The sequence below is a fragment of the Diabrotica virgifera genome, chromosome 2 (genome assembly GCF_917563875.1).
Source record: "Diabrotica virgifera virgifera chromosome 2, PGI_DIABVI_V3a".
NCBI classification, from domain to species: domain Eukaryota; kingdom Metazoa; phylum Arthropoda; class Insecta; order Coleoptera; family Chrysomelidae; genus Diabrotica; species Diabrotica virgifera.
The window spans coordinates 200,850,365-200,864,919 of record NC_065444.1 but is presented as its reverse complement, the minus strand read 5'-3'; the positions used below and the strand labels follow the sequence as shown (position 1 = coordinate 200,864,919).

The 14,555-nt window shown below is 32.5% G+C and overlaps 1 protein-coding gene across 6 annotated transcripts in view; it reads right to left on the bottom strand.

Moving 5' to 3' along the window:
- The window catches only part of LOC126880356 (leucine-rich repeat flightless-interacting protein 2), a 188,299-nt gene that overhangs the window by 15,930 nt on the left and 157,814 nt on the right, over positions 1–14,555 (bottom strand). The window lies entirely within an intron of this gene.

Below are 14,555 nucleotides of genomic sequence, written 5' to 3'. Positions count from 1 at the left end.
AAACCCCGTTAACGTTGTAGTTCCTTTCTATAGTACATAATCAATAGCCTATAGTCGTGGTAAGTGAAGGGGGAGCTGGGAGCCGACAAATGCACGAGTTCAAAAGAATTGTTTAAACAAATTAAGACTGTTTATTAATGAATAAATTTATAAACAAATTGCATATTTGTAATGTACGTAGAAATTACATACAAATTAAAAAAAGAAAGATCAAAATCCATTGAGTTGATCCGGAGATACAGAAAATTATATTCGTTTGAAATTGCTTTTTCGGTATTTTAACTCGGTGGATTTGTAGGTTCCCCCTAGTAATCGTTTGAACTACATTTTTGAAAAATCGTAGAGGGTGCTGTGAAGGTACAATATTTGTGCAAATTTTTTAGGAAAAATACAAATCCCATTCTTTAAAATGGCATTAGAGATTCTTTAATTATTATAAACAAATTAGCTGTGAATTAAAAAAAAACATATGACTAACTTTGTCCCAAATGAACCCAGGCTAAACTTTTTATTTGAAAATTCGTGTTAAAATGCTCTTTTCGGATATATAAAAATGTTGTTTCTGCGGACAACATTTTTAAAGTTATTCTAAATGTTAATAAACTACAAAATTTCAAAAATTTGGCATTAGGATTTTTGACTATATTAATTTTTTTTATCTTTTTTAATACATTTTAATACTATCACTCTTCTGCTTTCATTTGGCATAATCAGAATTGCACTATCTTCATTATTTTCTGTCTTATTTTATTGCAAAATAAAGGTCTCTGGGATAAACAAATATAATAACTCTTAAACTAATTAATGGATCGGTCTCAAATTTTGGGCGTTTGTTAAGTATCTCAATATCCAACTTTGGGTGAAACACTAAAGTTCTAAAGTAGTTTCAGTAAAAGTTATTAACAAATAACGATTTTCACTTATCTTACAGTTTGGGTAGCAACAAATTAACTTTTTAACTTTCAAAAATCGGCATTTTGAAGGTTTTTCAATGTTCTAAAAAACTGAATTTTGTAATTTTATTTCAACTATTTAGCTTTTGAATGGAGTGCAAAAAATCGAAAAAATCACGATTTTTGCACTAAATTGGCAATAATTAAAAAACGGACGCCTGGATCTTTGAGTGTCCCGAGCAAAACCTTATTACTCTGGACTATTACGGAACTCCTGAAAAGAGCAAGGGAGAACGAAAAAGAACTAATACGGGGTCAGTGACTAGATTCAGTTTTATAGGAAACTTTTAACTGACACCACCAAATTGAATAAGTAATTAGACAAAAAAAAATTGCTAGTGTCAATATAACAAACGAGCTACGACAAGAATAGTTATGTTTTTAGCAGAAAGTATCTTCACGAACGGGCTTTTGATGGATAAAAAGTATTTGATCGAATTAGCCACACCATATTATTGCTATCATTATCAGAGGAAATGGGATTAGACAGACAAGATACAGAATTTAATCCAGGTGTCCGACAAGTTTTCATTTTACCTATAGCAAAAAATAACTGGTTTCATGAGGAATATAAACAGTTAACCAAAGAGAAGAATGGCGCGTATCTGAAAATGATCAACAAAAGAACTAGAAGCAATGAACTAGAAGAATATCGAGTAAGAGCGACAAGCTAACGAAGTCGAGGTTCATAATGAAAATCTTTTGAACCAGAGAGAAGAAGTACTGAAGGTACTAGTACACTTTAGAAGACCAAAAATAATCTTTTTTTCAAGAATTTTTTTCTCAGAACCTTTATTAAAAATGAACATAAAACTGTTTACATATTAATATCTAACTTTTAGAGAGTACAAAAAATATATCTTTTTTCATTTATGCACGTACACTAATATTGTAAAAGGCGCAAAAGTCAAGGCCTCGAAAAATGATGGCAAACAGTTAATCTCAGGATTGCAATATCAGAAACCAAAAAATCGTACTGCATTTGAAAATGGATGGTTTCTTACGTGACAATTTACCACAATTTGACCAAAAAATAAAAAATTTTTAACCATGAAAAACTCAATAAAAACGGGCCATTTTTTCACATAATTTTTTCAAATTTCCGTAAAATCTTTTTTTTGCGGAATTGTTCACTAACGGTGGTAAATTGTCACGTAAGAGACCTTTCTTTTTCAAATGCCGTACGATTTTTTTGTTTCAGAGATCCCAATCCTGAAATTAACTGTCCGCCATCGGAACTATGTACTTACTTTTTTTTCTAAGCCTCGACTTTGGCGCCCTCTACAATATTAGTGTACGTGCAAAAATGAAAAAATATATATTTTGTGCATAATGAAAAAAGAGTTATATATTAATATGTAAAAAGTTTTATGTTCATTTTTAACAACGGTCCCGAGAAAAAAAATCTTGAAAAAATGCTTAATTTTGGTCCTCTAAAGTGTACTAGTACCTTAAGAGGTGACAGCTGTGGGAGCACGCCAAATAGAATTCTATTTTAGTGACCTCACGTTGCCTAGCAACTGTCGATTCTCCCATTATGAAATTCTATTTTGTGACGTCAGCAAAATAGAATTCTATTTGACGTGCTCTGGGCCCAGGACCAATTTACTACGCTACTTAATGGAGAAAGTAGATCTCTAGGTAGAGATGATATACAGGGTGGTGAATCGTAAAACGGGCCATAGGAAACTCAATGTAAATTTCTAAACTGTTAAATTCCTGCTTCCCTAATTATTTTACTTCAAAAGTCACGAAAAGCTATTTGTAGAGGATTAAAATCTGTATTAAAACACAAGTTAAAACTATTCTACTATTTAAATAAACACATTCCAAAATTGTGAAAAATACCTACATTTGCCGCAGTAGGTGTGTGTAAAAGTTAGGCCCACGTTATTATTTAACTGATTGTTCGCACACTATTGACTGAATAAACCTTATTATTATTACTTTCTCCTCAGCTGAGGGTATCTTATCAATTTTATTATTTTTTAAACAAGAAATGATAAAATAAAAATTATGACAGTTCAAATATTGTTAATATTTATAATAACTTCATTGTGACCGAACGCAAGAGATGCACATTATGGCACTGTGTGTGGCCTAACTTTGGCGTAATTCTGTGAAACATTTATTAAAATTTTACAAAATTTTGGAATATGTTTAATTCGTAGAACAATTTTAACAGTTGTTTTCAATACAGATTTCCATCCTCTACAAATAGTTTCTCGCGTGTTTTGATGTAAAATAATTAGGGAAGCAGGAATTCAACAGTTTAAAATTTTACATTGGATTTCCTATGGCCCTTTTTTCAATTCACCACCCGGTAGAACTAAAACAGGAGGAAAATGAGTTACGAAAATAAATAAAGAGAAATTCAGTCTCTAGCCAGAATCAAGTCACCTGAAGCGGACAACCTACCCGCAGAAATATTTAAATGTGGCGGACAAACATTTATAACCCTCTTTCATAAAATAATAATACAGGTATGGCGAGAACGCACTTTACCAAGAGATTGGAATACTGGAATAATATACCCTATAGTCCTGTCGCCAGTGGGGGTACAACGGCTTCCTTAATTCAGATGGACTTACCCAAGTTTTTTTTATGTATTTTGACCCGCAGAACACGAATTTTTTGGGTAACAGTCGATCCGGATGTCGATAAGATTGTAAACAAAGAACTTGAGGAATCACATAACAGCGATTTTTCGCAAAACAATACATTTTTTTGTATTTTTTGGCTCATTCTAAGCAACAAATGTTTTTACATGTTTTTTCGTAGGATGCATAGTTTTCGACATAAACGCGGTTGAACTTTAAAAAAATCGAAAAATTGCACTTTTTGAACCCGAATAACTTTTGATTGAAAAATAAAATAACAATTCTGCTTACCGCATTTGAAAGTTCAAGTCAAATTCTAACAGTTTTGATTACTTTCATTGCTAAAAATTAATTTTTTTATTGTTAAACAAAGCTATAAACACATAGTGATTGAATGATGTTTTCAATGCATTTCTCATTTGAAATCCAACGAGTAGGCGCGCATACGACAATTTCTACGTAGATTACGTACATTAAAACGCATGCATTGGGCACGGGAAACACAATGTGTTTATGGCTTTGTTTAACAAATAAAAACTTAATTTTTAGCAATGCACATAATCAAAACCGATAGAATTTGACTTAAACTTTCGAATTCAGTAAGCAGAATTGCTATTTTATTTTTTAATCAAAAGTTATTCGGGTTCAAAAATTGCACTTTTTCGATTTTTTGAAAGTTCAACCGCGTTTATCTCGAAAACTATGCATCCTACGAAAAAACTTGTAAGATCATTTTTTGCTGAGAATCACCCAAAAGATACAAAAAAATGTTTTGTTTTGCGAAAAATCACTGTTAAGTAATTCCTCAAGTTCTTTGTTTATAACAATCTTATCGACATCCGGATCAACTGTTACCCAAAAAATTCTTATTCTACGAGTCAAAATACATAAAAAACTTGGGTAAGTCCATCTGAATTAAGGAGGCCGTTGTACACCCCCTGGCGACAGGACTACTACATAAAAAAAGAAAAAGCGCTGAAGTGTTTATAATACGGCAAACAAAATTTTGTCCGTGATACTTAATGAATAACTGGCACACAATACTGACAATATAATAGGAAATAAGAAAATCTACGGTTTCGTTTTGATTAAAATCTGTCTTCCTCCATCCCCCGATAGCACTATTTCTAGGTCTACCTGTTGTCAAGGAGGCTCTAAGGAAGACAGATTTTTACCATTCCGACCGTAGATTGTCGATATAAATTAAAATAATTTATATCGCAGTATGGATAGAACGCCCTCTAACGGGGAATAAGAAGCGAAATGAATTTCGACTCAATTCAAGCTTTCTGCTTAACCCAGGTATAATATACCAAAAGGCACCGCCAGGAAAACATTCCACTTTGCGGTTCAGAGAGCCCATATGAAACGAGTCTTTGTACTCTATGCAGAGTATAATAGGATCCTGACTAGTACATTGGCAGACGCTTTTTGAAAAATAGATTTACCGTTGATAATACCATCCATCAGACAAATATCAAGCTTTCACACGTATCAAAAAGCTGCAGAAAACCTCGGACTTGTGTTTAACATCCAGAAAACTAAATACATGCCGGCTATATCAAGAATGCAGCAAAATAACTTACAGGTGCAACTTGAAACTATGGAAACGGTGTAAAAACACATCCAAAGGAATAAGAAAAAGAATATGCTGTTACTGGCTCACCGCTGTTATTTTGGCCTAGGCTTTCGACAAAGAGCGAGAAGTACGTCAAGAGCAATAAAGTGCAACCTTTAAATAATACCAAATATTATTTAAAATTGAACTGAGCCAAGATTGTGTATAGACAACGGCGGGTTCGTTGGGAAAAATATTCCCATGAGATTTTTTTGCATAATTACATTCGTGAGACATCCCAGAATAACGTTCAAGAAGTCGGCCACGTGAAAAGTGGGCCAAATTTTTTTTAACAATTTTTTTTTAATCAAATTGCAAAAATCAATATTTTTGGCCAGGACAATTTTTTTATAGGTTTTTTGGACCATTCTGGATAAAAAAGGTCTCTTATAATTTTTCTCTAAAATTGATCGTTTTCGAGTTATAAGCAATTTAAAATTGAAAAAAAAAACGAAAAATGTCGATTTTCAAGGCTTAATAACTCGGTTAAAAGTTATTATTATGAAGTCAGAAAGTGACTAAATCAAAGTTTATTGCCCCCCCCCCCCTACAAGATCCCGAAGAAATTTTTGTCATTATTTTATTACTAAGCTGTTATTTTTAAGTAATAATATTGAGCGCCATGCACGTGGTAGGCGGCCGTAAATGTGAGTGCAAGTAAGATGCACAATAATTGGGCTGCCGGAGTGGCATCTCTCTCGCACTCAGCATTTACGACCGGCTACCACGTGCATGGCGCTCAATATTATTACTAAAAAATAACAGCTTAGTAATAAAATAATGACAAAAATTTCTTCGGGATCTTGTAGGGGGCATTAAACTTTGATTTAGTCACTTTCTAACTTTCATAATAATAACTTTTAACCGAGTTATTAAGCCTTGAAAATCGACATTTTTCGTTTTTTTCAATTTTAAATTGCTTATAACTCGAAAACGATCAACTTTAGAGAAAAATTATAAGAGACCTTTTTTATCCAGAATGGTCCAAAAAACCTATAAAAAAATTGTCTGGGCCAAAAATATGGATTTTTGCAATTTGAATAAAAAAAAATTGTTAAAAAAAATTTGGCCCACTTTTCACGTGGGCGACTTCTTGAACCTTATTCTGGGATGTCTCACGAATGTAATTATGCAAAAAAATCTCATGGGAATATTTTTCCCAACGAACTTGCCGTTTTCGCCTTGTCTAGTAATATCTAGTAAGTAATAATATCATTATTTTTGAAATATGAAATGTGCTAATTCTTGAGGTAGGGGTGCTAAATATGCTAATAGTGATATTTGAAAAGAGCAGAATTAGCAGAATAAACTGGGTTTCCGTAAAGATGTATTCATTTACTCATCCCTAGCTAATTAACATTGAAAAAAAACTTATCTAACCATTACCTTACATGGCGATCCTGCCAAACCATGTAACTTCACACTGGTTGCACGAGATATTCATGGTTGAGAAACGTAAGAAACTGCAGCGTATTTCAGACATGCGATTAAGTGTACGAAGGATAGGGCAAATGCGAATTAAATGAGAAGTTTTTAGACAACGTTGCCGCTCTTCACGGTAGCGGCCGTGAAAGGTAGTATTAGGCAGGTACTACCTGTAGAGTAGAATATTATCGCTGTTAACTGCTGTGGAATACTAAAGGAGGGTTTATTTATGATAATTCACAGAATGGCAAACCCGCTTGCAATATACAACTATACTGATTCTAAAGTTTGAAACGCAGTGTAGTGCGATATTCCTGATACTAGGACAATAATCAGAAAAGCACAAGAGTGATCATTGTGACTACCGAATTTTTGAATTAAGTCGAATTTGAAAGGTTTTGTATACATTTAAGATACTTTTTACTTCAACTTTATACTGTAACATTTTTTATACAATAGAATAATTAACACAAAATACCACATTAACACAATTAAATTAGCTAGACATTGTTTAAGCATAAAGTGGGTACGTAAAACAGTAATTAAAATAAGTCTTTATAACAATAAAAAAACAAAAAATATATTACAGAGTACCAAAGTACTGCTGTTAAAAAATTTAAACTCAAAACAAAATAATAATATATTTCATGAAGATGTCAAAAAATGTAAAAAATATGTACATTAGTAGATTAAACGAAATGTTAGATGGTACTAAAAAACAAAACTGTACAGGACAAAAGTTCGAAGAGCAGGATGAAGATCTGTACAGTTTTAGTAATTAAACATAATATGTAGAAAAAAATTAGTAACTTTTACTTATTCAGAATGTAACCTACTTTTTTAAATTAAACAAATTGAAGTCCTAATATAGGTTTCATTTTACCTTTATTATATTAGTAATAGTAAACGAACAATGGGATCACTCACAAGAAGTTAAATGTAGATTAGAAAAGGCTACGCGTGCATTCAACAACATGGTACAATTCTTTAAAAGCCACAACCTTAACCTGGAGATAAGAGTAAGGGTCCTACGATGTTATATCTTCTCAATATTATACTACGGAGTTGAGTTCTGGACACTCACTGAAGCGACGGAGAAAAAAGTTGAAGGCTTCGTGTGGCTATATAGGCGAATCCTAAGGGTAAGAACAGTAGGTCTCAAGTAGGCTTCATGCTTCTCTCAAGTAGGCTTCATGTGGGTCGAGGTGGAGGTGTAGATCGCGGTGGATGCTACTAGTTAAGTCGCGGTCGATGTCGACAGCACATATCAAGGAGGTCACCTGCGCTGTCAGTCGATCTAGAACCACTATCAAGTGAAGTAGTTTAATGAAATTTGAATGACAAAAAGACTGTGCTTTTGCGATGTTGTGTCAGTCAAGTGATGATAGTGATGAAATGTCAGCTGTAAATAATCAGATCCTCCTTCATATTTCAAAAATTTACTGAATTTAATTACTTTAGAAATTCAAAAATAAACTGAATACAAAAAAAGGGATTATATAAAAAGTATCAACTCAGATAGCGCAGGTAATGACAACTTGGCTTCGAACGGATCAATCACAGGGAAGCATCCTTGTAGGCCGCGCAGTAGACATCCATGTAAAACAAACTCATTTTATTTTCAAAAGCATCGATGTAAACCTCCTGGATGGCATCGCGCTAAAACCTCCATCGCGACTTACCTGCTCTGTTCTCTTCCATACACTACAATGTGTTTGTTTTACATGGATATCGACCTCGACCGCGACCTCCACCTCCACCTCGACCCACTTGTTCTGTTCTTACCCTAAGGATATCATGGACGGACAAGATAACCAACGAGACTGTACTACAAAGAATGGGGAGAGAAAAAAAGTGATGTATACGTTTAAAAGGAGAAAATTATAATATCTCGGACATATAATGAGAAACGGCACTAAATACAGATTACTGAAAATAATCCTTTGAGGTAAAGTACCTGGAAAGCGAAGAATTGGGAGAAGAAGAATACCATGGTTAAAAAACGAAAAAACCTGAGGAAATGGTTCTCTTTACAACAATTAACCTATTTAAAGCATCAGTTAATAAAATAATTATAGCCAGAATGATCGCCAATATTCGAAACGAATAGGCACCAAAAGAAGAAGGTATTAGTAAGGTGCCATCTACTGTAATTATGTGTTCATACTGTTATTACAATTATTTTCATAAATATTATCATTATTAAAATTATATGAGTACTAATTATTTTCCTTCCATATCATGCTTAAAATAAGTTATGTTAGTCAAGATGATCAAATTCCTACTACATTACAGAGCAAAGGGCGTTTTCCGTACTCTTTTCTTTTAATGGTGACATGTCAACCTCTTATGAGCTTGTCTTAGAGCAGCATTAGAGGCTTCGGTCAGCATCAGTTGTTGATTTGTGTTCTGCACCTGACAATCACAGCACGTACTACAGTATACACAGAAGACACAGGAACGATAAAAAAGCAATGTGTACCAACCGGTTTTACTATACATTGATCAAGAATAATTAAAAGTCAATAGAGAGTCTATTGCCTATCAAGTCAGAGATAGCAACCTATTCATTCTCTGATGAGCCTCTAATAAGAGGTGAAATCGTCGATGGGAGTGCTGGTTGGCCTCTCTGAACTAAGTAAAAATTAAGACAGTTTTGGCTTCGTATTGCAACTGAATAAAAATGGTATACATTTTTATTTAAAAGTCAATAATTTGTAAGTCCGTAAAAAAAGAACTGCAAACTTTGCATGGCAAAATATCTTGTTTATAGACTTGTTTTTTGTTTTTTCAAATTAATATTTTATCGGACCAAAACAAAAATGTGTGGTATGTCAAAATGCCGCCTTGGGGTAGATGTAGATGACCGAAAACGGAAAAAGGAATTTTTCAGATAGCCTACTGTGAAACTATCCCAAGCTAAAGTTCTGTTAAAAGATTATTGCGAACTTAAGAAACTCTTAGAGCTTAGAAAGGTCTCTCAAAAATCTTTTGATCTTTTGGATAAGAATATAGCTATAGATCTACAAATCTTTGAGACAATAATTGTCTTCTAGGGCTAGAGTACAATGAATGAGTACTAGCTCGGTACATCCACGACGTAGAGGTAAAGCACGCGTATATCAATAATTTTTTGTTAGACCAATGAATGAGGGACAAACGGGGGCCGATACACAAAATAAACAACAATAATACTTAGGACGTCTGAAATGAGAACTTTAGATGAGATCAATATCTGGGAAAATACTTTCGAGACAAAATACCATGAATATTGTATGGGATCTGAATATTGTTAGAAACGATGAGAGTGGAACCAGCATATTACACTAAATGACAGATTAGTCAGAACCGATTATTATGTATTAACACTAGACCAATAGAGGAAGATCTTTTAAAAGATTGCAAGATGAATGTAATCACAAATATCTTCACATCCTAAAGATTGGAGAACACGACTAAGGCCTAATATAGGAAGAAGAACTTAAGGAACCCTTTCAGTCACACTGTACCTCAAGAGGTACATTTATTATATATGTTTTCAAACATCAATAGGAATTTACTTATATCCAAGAAAATATTTTGCAGGTCAAATATCATGTCTTAATTCGTAGATGCCTGCATTCTGCGCGCGATTTTGTTTCTGCGACAGTTATAACCTGATTTGAAATTAGTTCGTTTGAGTGACATTTGTAAGAGGTTAGGACAGTTTGTTTGTGTATGTTGTTTTTGCTGTTTATTTTCGAGAAGTAACGCGGATATATGTTTCATAGGTAAGTAAACACTGTAATTTATGATAGTATGTATGTATTAGTTTCTAAAATGTAAATGATACACAGTAGTAATCTGGGCCCATTAATTAGATGTACCTTATGAGGTACAAACTGCTAAGGATAGTTTTGTGACAAAACGAATAATATATAATATTCGTGTAAAGTATGTTATTTCATGAAATATTTATTTTCAGGTATGGCTAAATATAGTAAAAACCACTTACAAATGAAGTTACTATATTATCGTAAAAATGACGATGACTCAGATTTCCGGATCTTGACGATGACGATGATGGATGTGAGGATGATACTCAAATGGAAACTAATGATGAAATAGTTAAGTTTTTGAATGAAAGTGCTCGTTCAGATGAAGAAGGAGCTAATTCTCAAGCTCTAGAGGATGATTTGGAGCAAGAGCCAAACAACGACCAAGAAGTTAGAGAAGATGATGTAAATGGCAGGAATTGTTTTGCCGATTTTCATAATAGATAGGCTCTTAAGTAATTTTCTAAACAACTATTCTTTTTTTGTATTTTGTTAGATGATAATAATAAATTTACTTCTAGTATTAGAATAAATTAAATACTAATTAGTTGATTTTGTTTTGTTTTTGTAACATCCTTAAAGGCAACATGTACCTTGTGAGGTACAAGTCGTAACCAAAAAAAAAACATATGGAGGGGCAGTTTTTTTTGTTACGTATTGTTTTGGTTACCTCTCTCAAGCATATCTACCAAATTTTATAGTTTTTGGATGCCTCTTTCTAGGTGTGTGACTGAAAGGGTTAAGGAAAACTGTCACAGATATCTTCAAACATTGTCAAACTTATAAACACATCACTTGCCTATTTTAGGAAGTAGGGAATAAATTATGATATAGAGATAAATCACATATTTTACACATACGACTGGTTTCGCTTTCTATAGTTTACAAGTTTCCGGTACAGCAAAATTAAATGATGCTGATACAAGGAATATTCATGAATGTATGTGTTAACATACTTACATATAGCTCCGTTACGGCATTTTTTCAACATTTTTCAATTTCGTTAGATACAACTTTTACAGTTGATACACATTGCCGTTTTTTAAGAAAACAAAAAATAACTATTAAACAAAATTAATCAATATTATGTGATGATTTATTTAATTTTACAAAAAAAAAGGAAGTGTATATTACATATTAAAACATTAAATTATATCTATGAAAATATAAATGCTAGATTGTATTAAGAAATTTTATTATATGTTTAAAAATTCCAAATTAATGAAACATACAAATAACTTTGGATTAAAAAAATCATTTTTATTAAGTACTATAGTGCGTCTTCTTAAATTCAGTAGAAGACAAAAAATATTACCTAGGATCTCTAAAAGAAAAATAAGATATACAGTGAGCACGTAAAGGTTGGAATAAATTCATTTTCTCAAGAACGGACGATTTTGGAAAAAAATCCCGAAACAGGTCAATTTTTATTTGTAAATTACGACTTTTTGGCATATATATCATACTAGTGACGTCACCCGTCTGGGCGTGATGACGTCATCGATGATTTTTTTAAATGAGAATAGGGGTCGTATGATAGCTCATTTGAAAGGTAATTCAATTCTTTATTCAGTAATATAAACATTAACATAATTATTTATACAGGGTGCCTAAAAAATTTTTTTTTAATTAAATTTATTGACATAAAAAGAAGAATGTGTGTAATTTATTTAATTCAAAATACATTTTACTGCTATCAGAAAACTGAAAAAAATGTTTTTTGGCAAATAAATATTGTTTTTTGCTTAAATTCAATATTAAAGCAGCCACCCACCAGCCTCGTGACAATTTGAACATTTAATTTAAGCCAATATCAATGATTATTTTTCAAATATTCATTTTTTTCTGTTTTCTGAGAGCAGTAAAATGTATTTTGAATTAAATAAATTTCATATATTCTTCTTTTTATGTCAATAAATTTAATCCAAAAAAATTTTTTTTGGACACCCTGTATAAATAATTATGTAAATGTGCATATTACTGAATAGAGAATTGAATTACCTTTCAAATGAGCTATCACACGACCACTATTCTCATTTAAAAAATCATCGATGACGTCATCACGCCCAGATGGGTGACGTCACCAGTATGATATATATGCCAAAAAGTGGTAATTTAAAAATAAAAATTGACCTGTTTCGGGATTTTTTTCCAAAATCGTCCATTCTCGAGAAAATGAATTTATTCCAACTTTTACGTGCTCACTGTATAAACCAAACGACAGTGTGCAGATACAGTGAAGATACAAATATTCATTACACAAGACCAGGAAGATCTGCAGTTTATGACAAGGCGATTAATACAAGAATAGAGACAAAGATGTCTAAATGCTAATTCCACAAAAACGAAATACCTGTACATAGAAGCAATTAAAATGATGAACTTAAAGATGGAAAAGTAATTTCATTATGTTCCGAATACATCTATTTGGGGGGAAAGATGGAAAGAAATGGATGCACTGAAACCGAAGAACGAATTATAAAAAGGAAAAAATAATGGACGTACTGAATTCATTACTTTGGCCAAAAACTATTTCTAAACAGAAAAGATACAGCTATATTAATAGTGTTTTTAAAAGCTTTATCTTTGTGCATGTGAAACTTGGCAGCTCACTAAGAGAATGGAACAAAGACTCCGTGTTCTTGAATTCGGTTTTTTGGCGTAGATCAGCAGTTATATCCAGAATGATGCACGTGAAAAATGAAAGAATAAGATAAATTATGGACAGAACAGCCACCACCATAGTAGAAGTACAGCAAAAACAGCTCATTTGGTACGGATATGTACAGAGAATGACAGACCATCGCCTACCGAAATTAATATTGAATTGGCAACGACCTGAGCAAAAAAAAGCGAGGAAGACCAAAAACTAGTGTTGGAAAATTCTCGAGAATGAAAAATCGGAGAATATTCTCGATATGGAGAATTTTCTGAGAGTGAACCCTATTACGCGCTTAGGGATATTGTTAAAGATGAAATAGGGTATTAAAAATCATGAAATTATATACAAAATTATGAGACGAAACAACAGTGTTCTCTATATAAAAAGATGCAAAAACAACAGAAAAAACAAAATTTGTTTGATAAAAATGAAATTTTCATCTTAACAGCAAATAATGGATGTGGTGATCATGAGGCCTTAGATTCAGAATATATTTCTATCATTAGCCCTTCCTGGTTATCTACATTCTGCATTTCAATGTACTGATGGGAAGTTGTGGGATTTTGTTTTTCATGAGTCGCCAGCTCAGTCATGGATTGGTCTTCCTCTAACAATTTTAAATTGTGAGCAATAAAAGTTACCTTACCAGCCAGTTCAGCAGTAAACCGGTTTCTTTTAGAGGAGTGGATAAAACCATAAGTGCTGAATCCGTCACTGCACTGGATGAAGGCATGCTTAATGTATCAACTAATATTTTAGTTAATTTTGTTCCGAAATATGTACCTTTCCAGCATATCATTGGATCTAGTTTTTCAATTAATTTTACAATGTACGGTTTTCCAAAAAATCCCTCCTTAAACCGATAAAGTGCCAAATCTGCCAATATTTCAGCTGAGTCATCACCATATAAAGTTACGCGGTCCTCTCAACTTGTTCTTCTCTGCTTAAATGAACACCATTAAACTTAGGATCCAATATATTCGCTGCCAAATGATTTGAATGTATTGGCATTTGTTTGCTTGTAGAGACAAACATTTTTCTTGCTTTTTATATCTAGTTTCAATAACCTTGAACTTAAAGATAGTTCTCGTCGAGAATAGAAAATTCTCGCCGAGAATTTTCTGGCCGAGAATATTCTCTAGAATATTTTCTTGAGAATATTCTATTCTTACATCACTACCAAAAACAACATGATTTGATGGAGTTAAAAGGTAATGTCAGAGAGAGAACTACCAGAAGACTGGGCCGATAGACAAAAAAGTAGTCCCAACTGAGTTATTTCTGGTTCATTGTGCCAAATAATACGAATATTCGCTTAAGATATGTTAAAAATCAATTATTTTAGAATTCTATTTTTTATTTTTATGTAACGCTTTTTGAAATTTATAACTTATGTTTTTAAATAATCACATAAATTCGTTTTTGTTTAATAGTTTTCTATTTGTAACAAATATACCCTTCTATAAAGCATGTTAGTATTTA